Below are 14,957 nucleotides of genomic sequence, written 5' to 3' on the forward strand. Positions count from 1 at the left end.
AATAACAATTCCTAGCAAATACCGTGTACTGGTTTTCAAATCCAGATAGTTAAATAAAAATTGAATGGCTATGCATTTGTACAAATGCCATTTGCTCTGACTTTGGTCAATATTCAAATGTTATTTTACATTTTAAGTATTTGAGAAACTAAGGGGTAATTTTTATATTCTAAAACTAGTAGATACAAAATCATTACAAATTGGCAGAACTATTCCCATAGTTCAGACAGGTAAACTAAGGCTCAGAGGAGTAATGTAACTGTCCAAAGTATAAGAAGTAAATCCAGAAATCAAAGTTGGGTCTTCACAACCAGTGAACTGTGGCTGGTTCAAGCTATTGTGGCCATGAGCAGCCTTGCTATTTTTCCCAACAAACCATAAAATTGCCATTTTCTATGCATCCCACATGAAAAGGTTTGGGAGTACCATCTGACTCTACCTATACTGCCTCTCAAAAAAGTTTTCCAGTAATATAAATTACCCAGCGGTGGTACTCCCATTATCAACACTTTGTGCTGACACTTCTATTTTAAAAAGTCATTCTTTAAAATAGAAAAACTACAACTGCTTAAATTTTCATTTTCTTAGTTTCCTTTCCCTTCTGATCCTGTCTGCATGATATTATTATGCTCAAGTCATCTTGATGGCAGTTTTGGGTATTCTCCCAAAGTCTCCACTTGATTATTCTAAAAAATCTCTTGAATGCTTGAGCAACTGGAGAACATCATGCTTTAAATATGGATTTAGTGAGGGCAGAATTTCCTGTATATTTATCGGACTCTTGCTGACAGCTCCTGTATATTTATTAAACCCCTCAGAGCACATTATGGAGATGAGGGCTGTGAGATTGCAGATGGTGGCAGGGACATAGGGAGGGGCAGTGTGAGACAACCATTTGTCTCAAAGCAGCAGTATGGCCATCAATTCTTTCATCATTACCCCATCTTGTCCTGATAATGGAGTCTGGGCAAGCTGAGGCAGCCCCATGTGGGACTGGGCAGAGATATCCTCCCTAAGTAATTCCTCTGGTCATAAAAATGGCTTTGAAAGCTGAGGTCAAACTCTTTCATAAAACTCTATTACATAATATTGATAGATTCCCCATCTCATGTGTTAGTGTGAAAGTAACCACAACCATAAAATTTTTTGTTTGTGTACATGTTTTTAATAATGTAATAAAACCCCATGAACCCATTACTCCAAAATAAAACTGGCCCTTATTTATAACATACATATTCTTATGTACCCCCATCCCATTCCTAGGCCTGCCTCCACCTTAGGAGACCACTATCTGGAACTACTCATGTATTTCTGGGTGATGCAAATATTTTATATATCTATATATCTATATATATATATATGTGTGTGTGTGTGTGTATTACGTATATTATGTGCATTTATGTTCTTTTAGTTGTTTCTAAGTTTATAAAATGGGTACATGATATATGTAATATTCATGGACTTATTGTTTCACTTGCTATTAAAATTCACCCATATGGCAGGTGGGGGAGGAATGGCAGTTTCATTGATGAAACTAAATGAAAACTCAAATCCAAGCAAAGAACACCAGTAAAGGAAACTACAAAGGTAAATATAAAAGGTGATAATTATATTTTGGGGGATAGAAGGTGTAATGACTTTCTTCTATTTGATTTGAAAGGCAACTGTATAAAACAACAATTATAAAGACTTTAATGGGCTTACAATGTATAAAGATGTAATTTGTAAAATAAAAATAGCATAAAGTTGGGAGAAAGGGTTAGAGCTACACTAGAGCAAGATTCTGTAGTACTGAAATTATGTGAGGATTAATATGAACTGGATTGTTTTAAATTAAGATGTTAATTGTAATCCCCAAGATAACAACTAAGAAAATAACATATATATGGGAGAAAAAAAAATCTAACACAAAAGGCATGAGAGAGCAATGGATGAACCAACAAGATGACATGTAGAAAACAAATAAAATGGCAGACATTTATCTTACCTTATCAGTAATTATAATAAATGTAAATGGATTAAATACTAAAATCAAAAAACAGATTAACAGTATGGATTTTTTTTTTTTCATGTAATGTCTGAAACATTTATATTAACATGTTTCCATACAAATAACCCAATGAAAGTTTAGTATTAGTTGTTTTGTTTGTTTTTTTATACTGCAGGTTCTTATTAGGCATCAGTTTTATACACATCAGTGTATACATGTCAATCCCAATCGCCCAATTCAGCACACCACCATCCCCACCCCACCGCAGTTTTCCCCCCTTGGTGTCCATATGTCCATTCTCTACATCTGTGTCTCAACTTCTGCCCTGCAAACTGGCTCATCTGTACCATTTTTCTAGGTTCCGCATACATGCATTAATATACGATATTTGTTTTTCTCTTTCTGACTTACTTCACTCTGTATGACAGTCTCTAGATCCATCCACGTCTCAACAAATGACTCAATTTCGTTCCTTTTTATGGCTGAGTAATATTCCATTGTATATATGTACCACATCTTCTTTATCCATTCGTCTGTTGATGGGCATTTAGGTTGCTTCCATGACCTGGCTATTGTAAATAGTGCTGCAATGAACATTCGGGTGCATGTGTCTTTTTGAATTACGGTTTTCTCTGGGTATATGCCCAGTAGTGGGATTGCTGGGTCATATGGTAATTCTATTTTTAGTTTTTTAAGGAACCTCCATATTGTTCTCCATAGTGGCTGTATCAATTTACATTCCCACCAACAGTGCAAGAGGGTTCCCTTTTCACCACACCCTCTCCAGCATTTGTTGTTTGTAGATTTTCTGATGATGCCCATTCTAACAGGAGTGAGGTGATACCTCATTGTAGTTTTGATTTGCATTTCTCTAATAATTAGTGATGTTGAGCATCTTTTCATGTGCTTCGTGGCCATCTGTATGTCTTCTTTGGAGAAATGTCTATTTAGGTCTTCTGCCCATTTTTGGATTGGGGTGTTTGTTTCTTTGATATTGAGCTGAATGAGCTGTTTATATATTTTGGAGATTAATCCTTTGTCCGTTGATTCATTTGCAAATATTTTCTCCCATTCTGAGGGTTGTCTTTTCGTCTTGTTTATGGTTTCCTTTGCTGTGCAAAAGCTTTGAAGTTTCATTACGTCCCACTTGTTTATTTTTGTTTTTATTTCCATTACTCTAGGAGGTGGATCAAAAAAGATCTTGCTGTGATTTATGTCAAACAGTGTTCTTCCTATGTTTTCCTCTAAGAGTTTTATAGTGTCCAGTCTTATATTTAGGTCTCTAATCCATTTTGAGTTTATTTTTGTGTATGGTGTTAGGGAGTATTCTAATTTCATTCTTTTACATGTAGCTGTCCAGTTTTCCCAGCACCACTTATTGAAGAGACTGTCTTTTCTCCATTGTATATCTTTGCCTCCTTTGTCATAGATTAGTTGACCATAGGTGCGTGGGTTAATGTCTGGGCTTTCTATCTTGTTCCATTGATCTATGTTTCTGTTTTTGTGCCAGTACCATATTGTCTTAATTACTGTAGCTTTGTAGTATAGTCTGAAGTCAGGGAGTCTGATTCCTCCAGCTCCATTTTTTTGCCTCAAGACTGCTTTGCCTATTCGGGGTCTTTTGTGTCTCCATACAAATTTTAAGATGATTTGTTCTAGCTCCGTAAAAAATACCATTGGTAATTTGATAGGGATTGCATTGAATCTGTAGATTGCTTTGGGTAGTATACTCATTTTCACAATGTTGATTCTTCCAATCCAAGAACATGGTATATCTCTCCATCTGTTGGTATCATCTTTAATTTCTTTCATCAGTGTCTTATAGTTTTCTGCATACAGGTCTTTTGTCTCCCTAGGTAGGTTTATTCCTAGGTATTTTATTCTTTTTGTTGCAATGGTAAATGGGAGTGTTTCCATAATTTCTCTTTCAGATTTTTCATCATTAGTGTATAGGAATGCAAGAGATTTCTGTGCATTAATTTTGTATCCTGCAACTTTACCATATTCATTAATTAGCTCTAGCAGTTTTCTGGTGGCAGTTTTAGGATTCTCTATGTATAGTATCATGTCATCCGCAAACAGTGACAGTTTTACTTCTTCTTTTCCAATTTGTATTCCTTTTATTTCTTTTTCTTCTCTGATTGCCGTGGCTAGGACTTCCAAAACTATGTTGAATAATAGTGGTGAGAGTGGACATCCTTGTCTCGTTCCTGATCTTAGAGGAAATGCTTTCAGTTTTTCACTGTTGAGAATGATGTTTGCTGTGAGTTTGTCATATATGGCCTTTATTATGTTGAGGTAGGTTCCCTCTATGCCCACTTTCTGGAGAGTTTTTATCAGAAATGGGTGTTGAATTTTGTCAAAAGCTTTTTCTGCATCTATTGAGATGATCATATGGTTTTTATTCTTCAATTTGTTAATATGGTGTATCACATTGATTGATTTGCGTATATTGAAGAATCCTTGCATCCCTGGGATAAATCCCACCTGATCGTGGTGTATGATCCTTTTAATGTGTTGTTGGATCCTGTTTGCTAGTATTTTGTTGAGGATTTTTGCATCTATATTCATCAGTGATATTGGTCTGTAATTTTCTTTTTTTGTAGTGTCTTTGTCTGGTTTTGGTATCAGGGTGATGGTGGCCTCATAGAATGAGTTTGGGAGTGTTCCTTCCTCTGCAATTTTTTGGAAGAGTTTGAGAAGGATGGGTGTTAGCTGTTCTCTAAATGTTTGATAGAATTCACCTGTGAAGCCATCTGGTCCTGGACTTTTGTTTATTGGAAGATTTTTAATCACAGTTTCAATTTCATTACTTGTGATTGGTCTGTTCATATTTTCTATTTCTTCCTGGTTCAGTCTTGGAAGGTTATACCTTTCTAAGAATTTGTCCATTTCTTCCAGGTTGTCCATTTTATTGGCATAAAGTTGCTTGTAGTAGTCTCTTAGGATGCTTTGTATTTCTGCGGTGTCTGTTGTAACTTCTCCTTTTTCATCTCTGATTTTATTGATTTGAGTCCTCTCCCTCTTTTTCTTGATGAGTCTGGCTAATGGCTTATCAATTTTGTTTATCTTCTCAAAGAACCAACTTTTAGTTTTATTGATCTTTGCTATTGTTTTCTTTGTTTCTATTTCATTTATTTCTGCTCTGATCTTTATGATTTCTTTCCTTCTGCTAACTTTGGGTTTTGTTTGTTCTTCTTTCTCTAGTTTCTTTAAGTGTAAGGTTAGATTGTTTACTTGAGCTTTTTCTTGTTTCTTTAGGTAGGCTTGTATAGCTATAAACTTCCCTCTTAGAACTGCTTTTGCTGCATCCCATAGGTTTTGGGTCGTCGTGTTTTCATTGTCATTTGTCTCTAGGGATTTTTTGATTTCCTCTTTGATTTCTTCAGTGATCTCTTGGTTATTTAGTAACGTATTGTTTAGCCTCCATGTGTTTGTCCTTTTTACGTTTTTTTCCCTGTAATTCATTTCTAATCTCATAGTGTTGTGGTCAGAAAAGATGCTTGATATGATTTCAATTTTCTTAAATTTACTGAGGCTTGATTTGTGACCCAAGATGTGATCTATCTTGGAGAATGTTCCGTGCGCACTTGAGAAGAACGTGTAATCTGCTGTTTTTGGATGGAATGTCCGATATATATCAATTAAATCTATCTGGTCTATTGTGTCATTTAAAGCTTCTGTTTCCTTATTTATTTTCATTTTGGATGATCTGTCCATTGGTGTAAGTGAGGTGTTAAAGTCCCCCACTATTATTGTGTTACTGTCGATTTCCTCTTTTATAGCTGTTAGCAGTTGCCTTATGTATTGAGGTGCTCCTATGTTGGGTGCATATATATTTATAATTGTTATATCTTCTTCTTGGATTGATCCCTGGATCATTATGTAGTGTCCTTCCTTGTCTCTTGTAACATTCTTTATTTTAAAGTCTATTTTATCTGATATGAGTATAGCTATTTTTTAAAAAATGACTCAACTATATGCTATCAAAAGAGACTCAGATTAGACTGAAAGACACAAGTAAGTCGAAAACAAAAGGATAACAATGAATCACGCTAACAGTAAGCAAAGTAGAGCTATACTAATATCAGACAAAATAGACTTCAAGGCAAAAATGTTACTAGAAAAAAAGAGGGAAATTTTGTGATAAAAGGGTCAATTCAGAAGGAAAGATAACAATTATAAATGTTTATGAACCTAATGACAGAGCCCCAAAATACACGAAACTAAAACTGACAAAACTAAAGAGAGAAATAGACAATTCAACAATAATAGTGGAATATGTCAATACTCCACTTTCAACAGTGGATAGAAACAAGCAGAAAGATCAACAAGGAAATGGAAGACTTGAAAAACACTACCAACCAACTTAACTTTAACAAACATCTATAGCACACTCCACTCAACAACAAAAAAAGAGACATTCTTCTCAAGTACACATAGAACATTATCCAAGATAAGCCACATGCTAGGCCAATTAAAAAAAAAAAGCATTAATAAATTTAAAAGGATTGAAATTATACAAAGTATATTCACCAACCATAATGGAGTTAAATTAGATATAAACAATAAAAGAAAATTTAGAAAACTCCACAAATATTTGGAAATTAAACAACACATTTCTAAATAACAATAGGTCAAAGAAAAAAATTACAATGGTAATTAGCAAGGATTTTGATATCAGCAGAAATAAAAACACATCAGGTCAAAATGCATGGGACACAGCTAATGCAAGATTTAAGGGAAACTTTATATAGTGTTAAATGCCTATATTAGTAAAGAAGATGACCTCAAATCAATAATCTAAGCACTTCCCTTAAAAATGTAGGGGATAAAGCAATTATACTCCAATAAAGATGTTTAAAAAAAAAAATGTAGGGAAAAAAAAGGAAAACACATTGAAGGCAATCATAAAGAAGGAAATAATAAAGATGAGAGTGGAAATTAAAGAACTATAAAAGAGAAAAATAAATTTTCTAAGAAATTTAAAGAACCAAAAGTAAGTTCTTTAAAAATATCAACAAAATTGACAAACCCTTAAGTATACAAACCCTTAGCAAGAAAAAGGAGAGAAAATACAGACCACAAAATTCAGGAATGAAAGATTACCTCTGACCCTTCAGAAATTAAAAGAATTATGAAGAAATACTATGAACAACTTTATGCCAACAAATGCAACAACTTAGATGAGAAAGTAAAAATAATACAAACAGGAAGAGAACATGGGCTGATCTCTTTGGATATGTCTTGTTTTACAATGTTGACACTGAAACCATGTAATCCTATTATGTAATTTAAAAACAAAATTAAACAAAAACAAGCAAAAGGCAGTCACCGAATAGAAAATGAACTAAACTGCACAACAGGTTGGTGGCATAACCACACAGAGAAAATAATTCCTTCAAGTTACTTTAAAATGCTGAATTTGGGGAGTTCCCTTGTGGTCTAGTGCCTAGGATGCGGCACTTTTAGTGCCGTGGCCCAGTTTCAATCCCTGGTCAGGGAACTGAGATCCTGCAAGCCACGCGATTGCAAGCAGTGTGATGCAGCCAAAAAAATTGCTGAATGTTGACTACACATTTCTCCAGAGGGATACAGCCTAAGGCAGTGGTGGGGTGGGGGGTGGCAGGGTGGGGGGTGGATGGAGGAGAAGGAGCGGGTGTGGGGAAGAAGAGAACTGCAAAGAAATATCAAATAGCATTCTATAGTCTTTTTGTAAATAGAAATACTGTGGTATCATCGTTTTTTAACTATCATAGTTATATCATAGGATAAATCAAATGAGTAGTATCAGACTTTCCAATATAAAATCAAAGAAGAGCTAGTACTCTTGCGTTTGATTTAGAAGCATAAGTTTTTCACTTTAAAATAAATATATGCTTATCATATTACTACAAATATGTATGTGTGTATATATGACCTCAGAGATAGGTATGTGTATATCTGTGTGTATTTCCTAGCTCTAACCACTGTAAACACCAAAAAGCAATAACCCAAACTGTGGTTTCTAAATATTGTTTCCACTAAAGAGAACAAGGGCTACTTTCCAAAATGCTTGATTCCACAGTGAGGTGACGAAATGTACATGAGACTAAGACACTTGTTATTCCAGCGATCCACAAAACTACCAAAAACTAATGGGAGTCTCAAAATGAACACTAGCAAACCGAACCCAACAGCATATTAAGATTACACACCATGATCAAATTGGATTTATCCAGGAATGCAAGGGTGCTTCAACGCAAGAAAATCAATGTAACACCACATTAATAGAACAAAGGAATAAAACCACATGATCATCACAATTGACAAGAAAAGGCATTTGACAAAATTCAATATCCTTTCATGATAAAAAACACTTTAAAAGGTAGGAATAGAAGGAAACTTCCTCAAAATAATGAAGGGCATTTACAAAAAACCCACAGCTAACATCATTCCCGATGGTGAAAGACTGAAAGCTTTCCCCGTAAGATCAGGAATAAGAAAAGGATACCCACTCTCACCACAGTTATTCAACATTCTACTGGAAGTTCTAGCCAGGGCACTTAGACAAGAAAAAAGGGATCCAAATTGGAAAGGAAGAAGTAAACTCTCTCTATTCAAAGATGACATGATCCTGTATACAGAAAATCCCAAAGAATACATAAGAAAGTTACTGGAACTTAATAAATTAATTTGGGAAAGTTGTAGAGTACAAAATCAACATGGAAAAATCAGTTACATTCCTATACATCTGCAATAACCTATCTGAAAAGGAAATTAAGAAACCAATTCCATTTACAATAGCATCTAAAAGAATAAAATACCTAGGAATAAGTTTCATCTAGAAAGTGCAAGAATTGTACACTAAAAACTATAAAATATTGCTGAAATAAATTAAAGTAGGCTTAAATAACAGGAAAGACATCTCATATTCATGGATCAAAAAGTTTAATATTGTTAAGATATCAATCAAGACTACCTGAAGTGATCTGGAGAGTCAATGCAATCTCTATTAAATGCCAGGAGTCTTTTATAGAAATGGAAAAGTCAATCCTCAAATTCATAAGGAATTGCAAGGGGCCCAAAATAGCAAAACAATCTTGAAAAAGAAGAACTAAGTTGGAGGACTCACACTCCTAATTTTAAAACTTACTACAACACAACAACAATTAAAACAGTGTGGTAATGGCATGAGAACAGACATATAGACCAATGGGATAGAATTGAGAGTCCAGAAATAAATCCATACCTCCACAGCCAAGTTAGTTTTGACAAGGTTTCCACATGCTATTCAATGGGAAAAGAACGGTCTCTCCAAAGAATGGTGCTGGCACAAATGGATGTCCACATGCAAAAGAATGAAGTTAGACCTCTCTCTCACATAACATACAAAAATTAACTCAAATGGATCAACAACCTAAATACTGTATAGGAGCTAAAACCATAAAACTCTTAGAAGAAAACATAAGGGTAAATCCTCATGACCTTAGATTTGACAATGGATTCTTAAACACGACACCAAAAGCACAAACAACAAAAGAAAAAACTGGACTTGATCAAAAATTTTTAAATTTGTGCTTCAAAAGATATTATCAAGAAAGCGAAAAAACCGCCTACAGAATGGGAAAAAATATTTGCAAATACACTATCTGATTAGGGTTTAATATCCACAATATCTAAACAACTCCTAAACAAAATGACAAACAACCTAATCTAAAAGTGGGCAAAGGACTTGAATAGACTTTTCTCCAAAGAAGATATGCAAATGGCTGATAAGCACATGAAATGATACTCAATATCATTAGTCATTAGGGAACTGCAAGTCAAAAACCACAATGAGATATCACTTCACCTACTAGAATGGCTATAGTTTAAAACAAAAGAAAGAAAATTAACAAGCGGAGATGATGTGGAAAAATTACTAGTAGGAGTGTACTACCATGGCGCAGCCACTGTGGAGAACAGTTTTGGCAGTTCTTCATAAAACTAAACATAAAATTAAAATATGACTGAGCAATTTCACTTCTAGGTGTATACTCAAAAGAACTGAAAACAGACTCATATTTGTACACCAATATTCATTCACAGAATTATTCACAATAGTCAAAAGGCGGTAACAACCCAATTATCCATCAACAGATAAATGAATACACAAAATGTGGTATATCCATTCAATGGAATATTATTCAGCCAAAGAAGGAACAAAATTTTGACATATGCTACAATATGGATGAACCTTGAAAACATTATGCTATGTCCAATCACAAAAGGACAAATACTGTATGATTCCACTTACATGAAATATCTAGAATAGGCAAATTTACAGAGACAGGAAATAGATAAGAGATTGCCAGAAGTTGAAGAAGGAGGGAATGGTGAGTTAGTGCTTACTGGCTATAGAGTTTCTGTTTGGAGTGATGAAAAAGTTTTGGAAATAGATAGTGGTGATGGTTGCACAACATTGTGAATATAAATTAATGCCACTGAATTACACACTTAAAAATGGTTAAGATGTCAAATTTTATATTTTATATATGTTCTTTAAACCATAAGATAATTTTTTTAAAAACTAATTGAGTCTTGCCAAAAGTTGGATCACAAGATCCAACTTAAAGGGGCCCAACTAGCCAAAAATGTGACAATTTGAGTGTCAGTAAAAACTAATGAGTGACCATGGAATAAACACCAAGTACATAAAAATTCATGAATCTTATTAGATTTTTTAAAATCATTGGTCACCAGTAGAATTTGCTAGGGTATTGTGGTAGATTAAGATGGCTGCAAATTCTTTCCTGCTCCTACCCTTAAATCCAGACTGGCCTTAGTGACTTACTTGACTGACAGAATGCAATAGAAGTAAAACTCTGAGACTTCAAGGTTAAAACATAAGAAGCTTTGCAGCTTACACAGGGGACTCTTGGAACATTCCCTCTGGGAACTCTGAGCTACCATGGAAAAAGCCCAACACTACCCTGGGACCATCATGCCTAAGGGGACATGTTTAGGCTCTCTGATAAGTAGTCCCAGGTGAGCCTACCCCTCTAACTATCCCCTCCAAGGTGCCAGACATGTGAGTGAATCGGTCTTGGGCCCTCCAGATCAGCCCATCCACCTTCTTCCACATATAACAGTACTGCCAGCCAAGCCCTCCAAAATACCTGACCTATCAAATAGCGATGTTTAATAAAACAGTTGTTGTTTTATGCCCCTTGAGTTTTGGGGTAATTTGTTATGCAGCAGCAGATAACCAAGGAGGTATCAGCTTATTACTCTGAAAATTGATAAAGGAAAAAAATCAAGCATTTACCTGCCCTTCTAGTATAACTATTTCAGGGTAACTATATAGCTGATGAGGGAAGAATTCTAGCTAATAAAAGCATAAAGAATGATATCATTAGAAATGCACTGTTTTTCAACCCCTGAGGAAATCATGGTTCTAGGCAATAATCGGACTATAAAACCTCAGGTGGAAGGTTTTTAAGAGAAGGATTAGGCACATACCACCAGAACACGCACACCCGCCAAACACATCCCCACGACCCCACACACAAAAGCACACACAACAGATAAACTGCAGGAAATAAAAAGTGGGAAGCCATTATACAACCAAAGAGGCTTAAAGGACATAATCGAATACAATGTAAGGACTTTTGTTTACATGCTAATTCAAATAAGCCAAGTGGGAAAAGCCATCTTTGGATACAACCTGAGATGTCTGAATGTGGATGGAAAATTAGATGATATTAAGGAGTTACTATTCATTTCTTTTGGTATGATAATGGAATAGCAGTTATGTTTTTTAAAAAATAAGTACTTAGTGATGAAAACTGAAGTAATTACAGGCAAAATGGCATGATGATTTCTAGTCCTGCTTTAAAATTCTCCAGGAAAATAAAACACACTCTTACCCTCAAATTCCTGCAATTATAACAATATTGCCAAAATGCTGGTAACTATCAAGGCTGGATGATAGGTACACGGGGGTTCACTATACTGTTCTCTTCTGTGAAGTTTGAAAATGTCTGCTATGAAAAATGTTGTAACTGCTCAGTTATCGATTAGAACTGAATTTAGGGGTTAATGTGGGGACAACTACCATCTTTGTAATATTGATACTTTCCATGGTGAATATGGTACATCAGTGCACTTACTGATGTCTCCTTTTATATCTTTGTGAAGGCTTTGCAAGTTTTTCTTTTTAATTTAGCCTTAGGTAATATATATATTATGCTATCTTGAATATAGAATATTCTTTACAAAATATTTCTATTGTTTGTTTATTGGAGACATATCTGCTTTTAAATATTTTTTTAATACATATTGGGTGCAATTATTTCCTTGTGGGAAGAAATCTTTTACTCTACAATAGAAAAACTAAAAAGAAGAAAACATAGCTTCACTTCATAGAATGTACTTTAAAGCAGAATTTCAAGGGACAACTCTATTCCACAAAATGAGGCATCCTTTTAGTTCCAACATTGCTATAAGCAAACTGCTTATATTCAAAGTGCATTTCTAAGTCCTGCACAAGGAATAAAGGTCATGCAGGAGTTGACAGGACAGAGGAAAAGAATGACAGGAAAGACATTTTAAGAGCTGACTTCCGTAGAGCCTGTTATTTCCCTGGCCAGCCCAGGGCAAAAATTACAAGAAACAAATTGCAAAAGACATGGTGCCACTTTATGCAACCTTCCTTCTAGTTCTTTCTTGTCCCTTTCTCAGTTTGATATTAAGTTTGATTTTGTGTTCAAGGTCTTTTCATTCCATTCTAAATCTCACCTGGTACAAAAGGTTTAAGAAGTACCCAAGGAGCTATCATAGCTAACTTAAACCTCCAGAATTCCAAATTTGGAAAACAGCCATCGTAGGCACTGGCTCTGTGGAAGAGTAACATTTTCTATTGGGTTTTTAAATTAATTTGCTAGAGTCCCTTATCTAATTTTTACTTGTTAGATGATGAGTTTGTTCCCTAGAGCTGCCATAACAAAATACCACAAACTGGATGGCTTAAAACAACAGAAATTTATTCTCTCACAATTCTGGACACCAGAAGTCCAAGCTCAAGACTGTTGGCAGGGTCAGTTCCTTCTTGGGGACTCAGAAGAAGAATCTGCTCCATGCCTCTCTCCTAGCTCCTGGTGGTTGCCAACAATCCTTGGTGTTCCTTGGCTTGTGACAGCATAACTTCTATCTCTGCTTCTGTCTTCATGTGGTATTCTCCCTGTGTGTCCCTGGGGTCCAAATTCCCCTCATTGTATAAGGGAATGTCACTAGATTGGGGCCCACCTAATCCTGTATGACCTCATCTCAACCTCATTATATTTGCAAAGACCCTATTTCCAAATAAGGTCACATTCACAGGTTCCAGGGTAAACATGAATTGGGGGGTGGGGGGAGGAGCGCTATTCAACCTAGTACAGGAGAGATGCCAAAAAGCTTCTCAAAATAAGAGAAGGCATAGTTTTTATATACTGGCTTAGATCACTGCAATTAGATCAGTTAAGTTACTGTCAGTGGTAAACATTTTGAAAACTGATGAGCAAATTCAAACTCTTGTACATATGACACGTTTGACACTCTAAATAAACAAACATGGTTCTCCACAACCTTGCTATTCAAAGTGTGGTCGTTAGGGCAGGCTGTCAGAAAGGGCAGGCTGGAACTCTAGGGCATGCACTGAAGCTGCAGTCCACAGGCAGAATTTCTTCTCGTATTTTTACCATAAGCAGCAAGAAAAAACCAAACAGCACTTCCAACACTTCGCTTGGAAATGTCCTCAGCTAGATATTCAAGTTCATCACAAGTTCTGCTTTCCATAAAACTGCAGGACATAATTCAGCTGAGCTTTCTGCCACTGTATAACCAGAATCTGCCTCCCCCAGTTTCCAAGAACAAGCTTCTCACTTCCTTCTGTGCACTCAGCAGCAGAGCCTTGAACATCCGTATTTCTACCAACAGCCTGTTCAAGGCAACCTAGGTTTCTTCAATCATGCACATCAAAATTCAATCCTCTAGCCACTGACCATTTCCAAGGTCACTTTTACATTTTTAAGTATATGTTACAGCAGCACCCCTCTTTCAGGTACCCAAATCTGTATTAATTTGTTATAGCAGCAGTGGAATACTATCACAAACTGATGGCTTAAAACAACAGCAATTTATTCTCTTAACAGTCCTGGAGGCCAGAAGTCCAAAATATGAGTATAAAAGGGCAAAAGTCGGGCTTCCCTGGTGGCACAGTGGTTAAGAATCCGCCTGCCAATGCAGGGGACACGGGTTCGAGCCCTGGTCCAGGAAGATCCCACATGCCACGGAGCAACTAAGCCCATGTGCCACAACTAATGAGCCTGCGCTCTAGAGCCTGCGAGCCACAACTACTGAGCCCACGTGCCACAACTACTGAGCCTGCGTGCCACAACTACTGAAGCCCTGGCGCCTAGAGCCTGTGCTCCGCAACAAGAGAAGTCACCGCAACGAGAAGCCTGTGCACTGCAACGAAGACCCAACGCAGCCAAAAAATAAAAAATAAAATAAAATAATAAAATAAATAAATTTTTTTAAAAAGGGCAAAAGTCAGCCAGAGCCTCACTCTCTCTGGAGCCTCTTGGGGAGGATCCATTTCCCTGCCTTTTCCAGCTTCTAGATCTGCATTCTTTGGCTCCCCGCCCCCTTACTCATCTTCAGAGCTAGGGGTGTACCATCTTCTCTCTCTGATTCTACTTCCCTCTGCTTCTGTCACGTGGCCTTTTTCTCTTTTGAAGTCAAATCTGCCTCTTATAAGGACACTATACTTGGGGCCCACCCAGATAATCCAGGATGATCTCCCCATTTCAAGATCCTCAACTTAATCACATATTCACACGTTCCAGGGGTTAGGACCGGGATACCCCTGGGAGCCATTATTCAGCCTTCCACACTCACCTAGCTCTTCTCCCCCGATCCGCTCCCTCTGCCCTCATTTCTCCTAGAGCTGGCTCCCCCCGTC

At 36.3% G+C, this 14,957-nt stretch overlaps 1 protein-coding gene and 1 long non-coding RNA gene across 10 annotated transcripts in view; one reads left to right on the forward strand and one right to left on the reverse strand.

Moving 5' to 3' along the window:
* Window positions 1-14,957, reverse strand: part of SDK1 (sidekick cell adhesion molecule 1) — an 829,158-nt gene that overhangs the window by 733,584 nt on the left and 80,617 nt on the right. The gene's annotated exons all lie outside the window — the stretch shown is intronic.
* On the forward strand, window positions 1,355-7,066 carry LOC309614480. Its single transcript, XR_014236195.1, has 2 exons — window positions 1,355-2,049; window positions 5,939-7,066. It is a non-coding gene; the product is annotated as an uncharacterized lncRNA (long non-coding RNA).

This window comes from Balaenoptera borealis (genome assembly GCF_965194805.1).
Source record: "Balaenoptera borealis genome assembly, chromosome: 16".
Classification (NCBI taxonomy): Eukaryota; Metazoa; Chordata; class Mammalia; order Artiodactyla; family Balaenopteridae; genus Balaenoptera; species Balaenoptera borealis.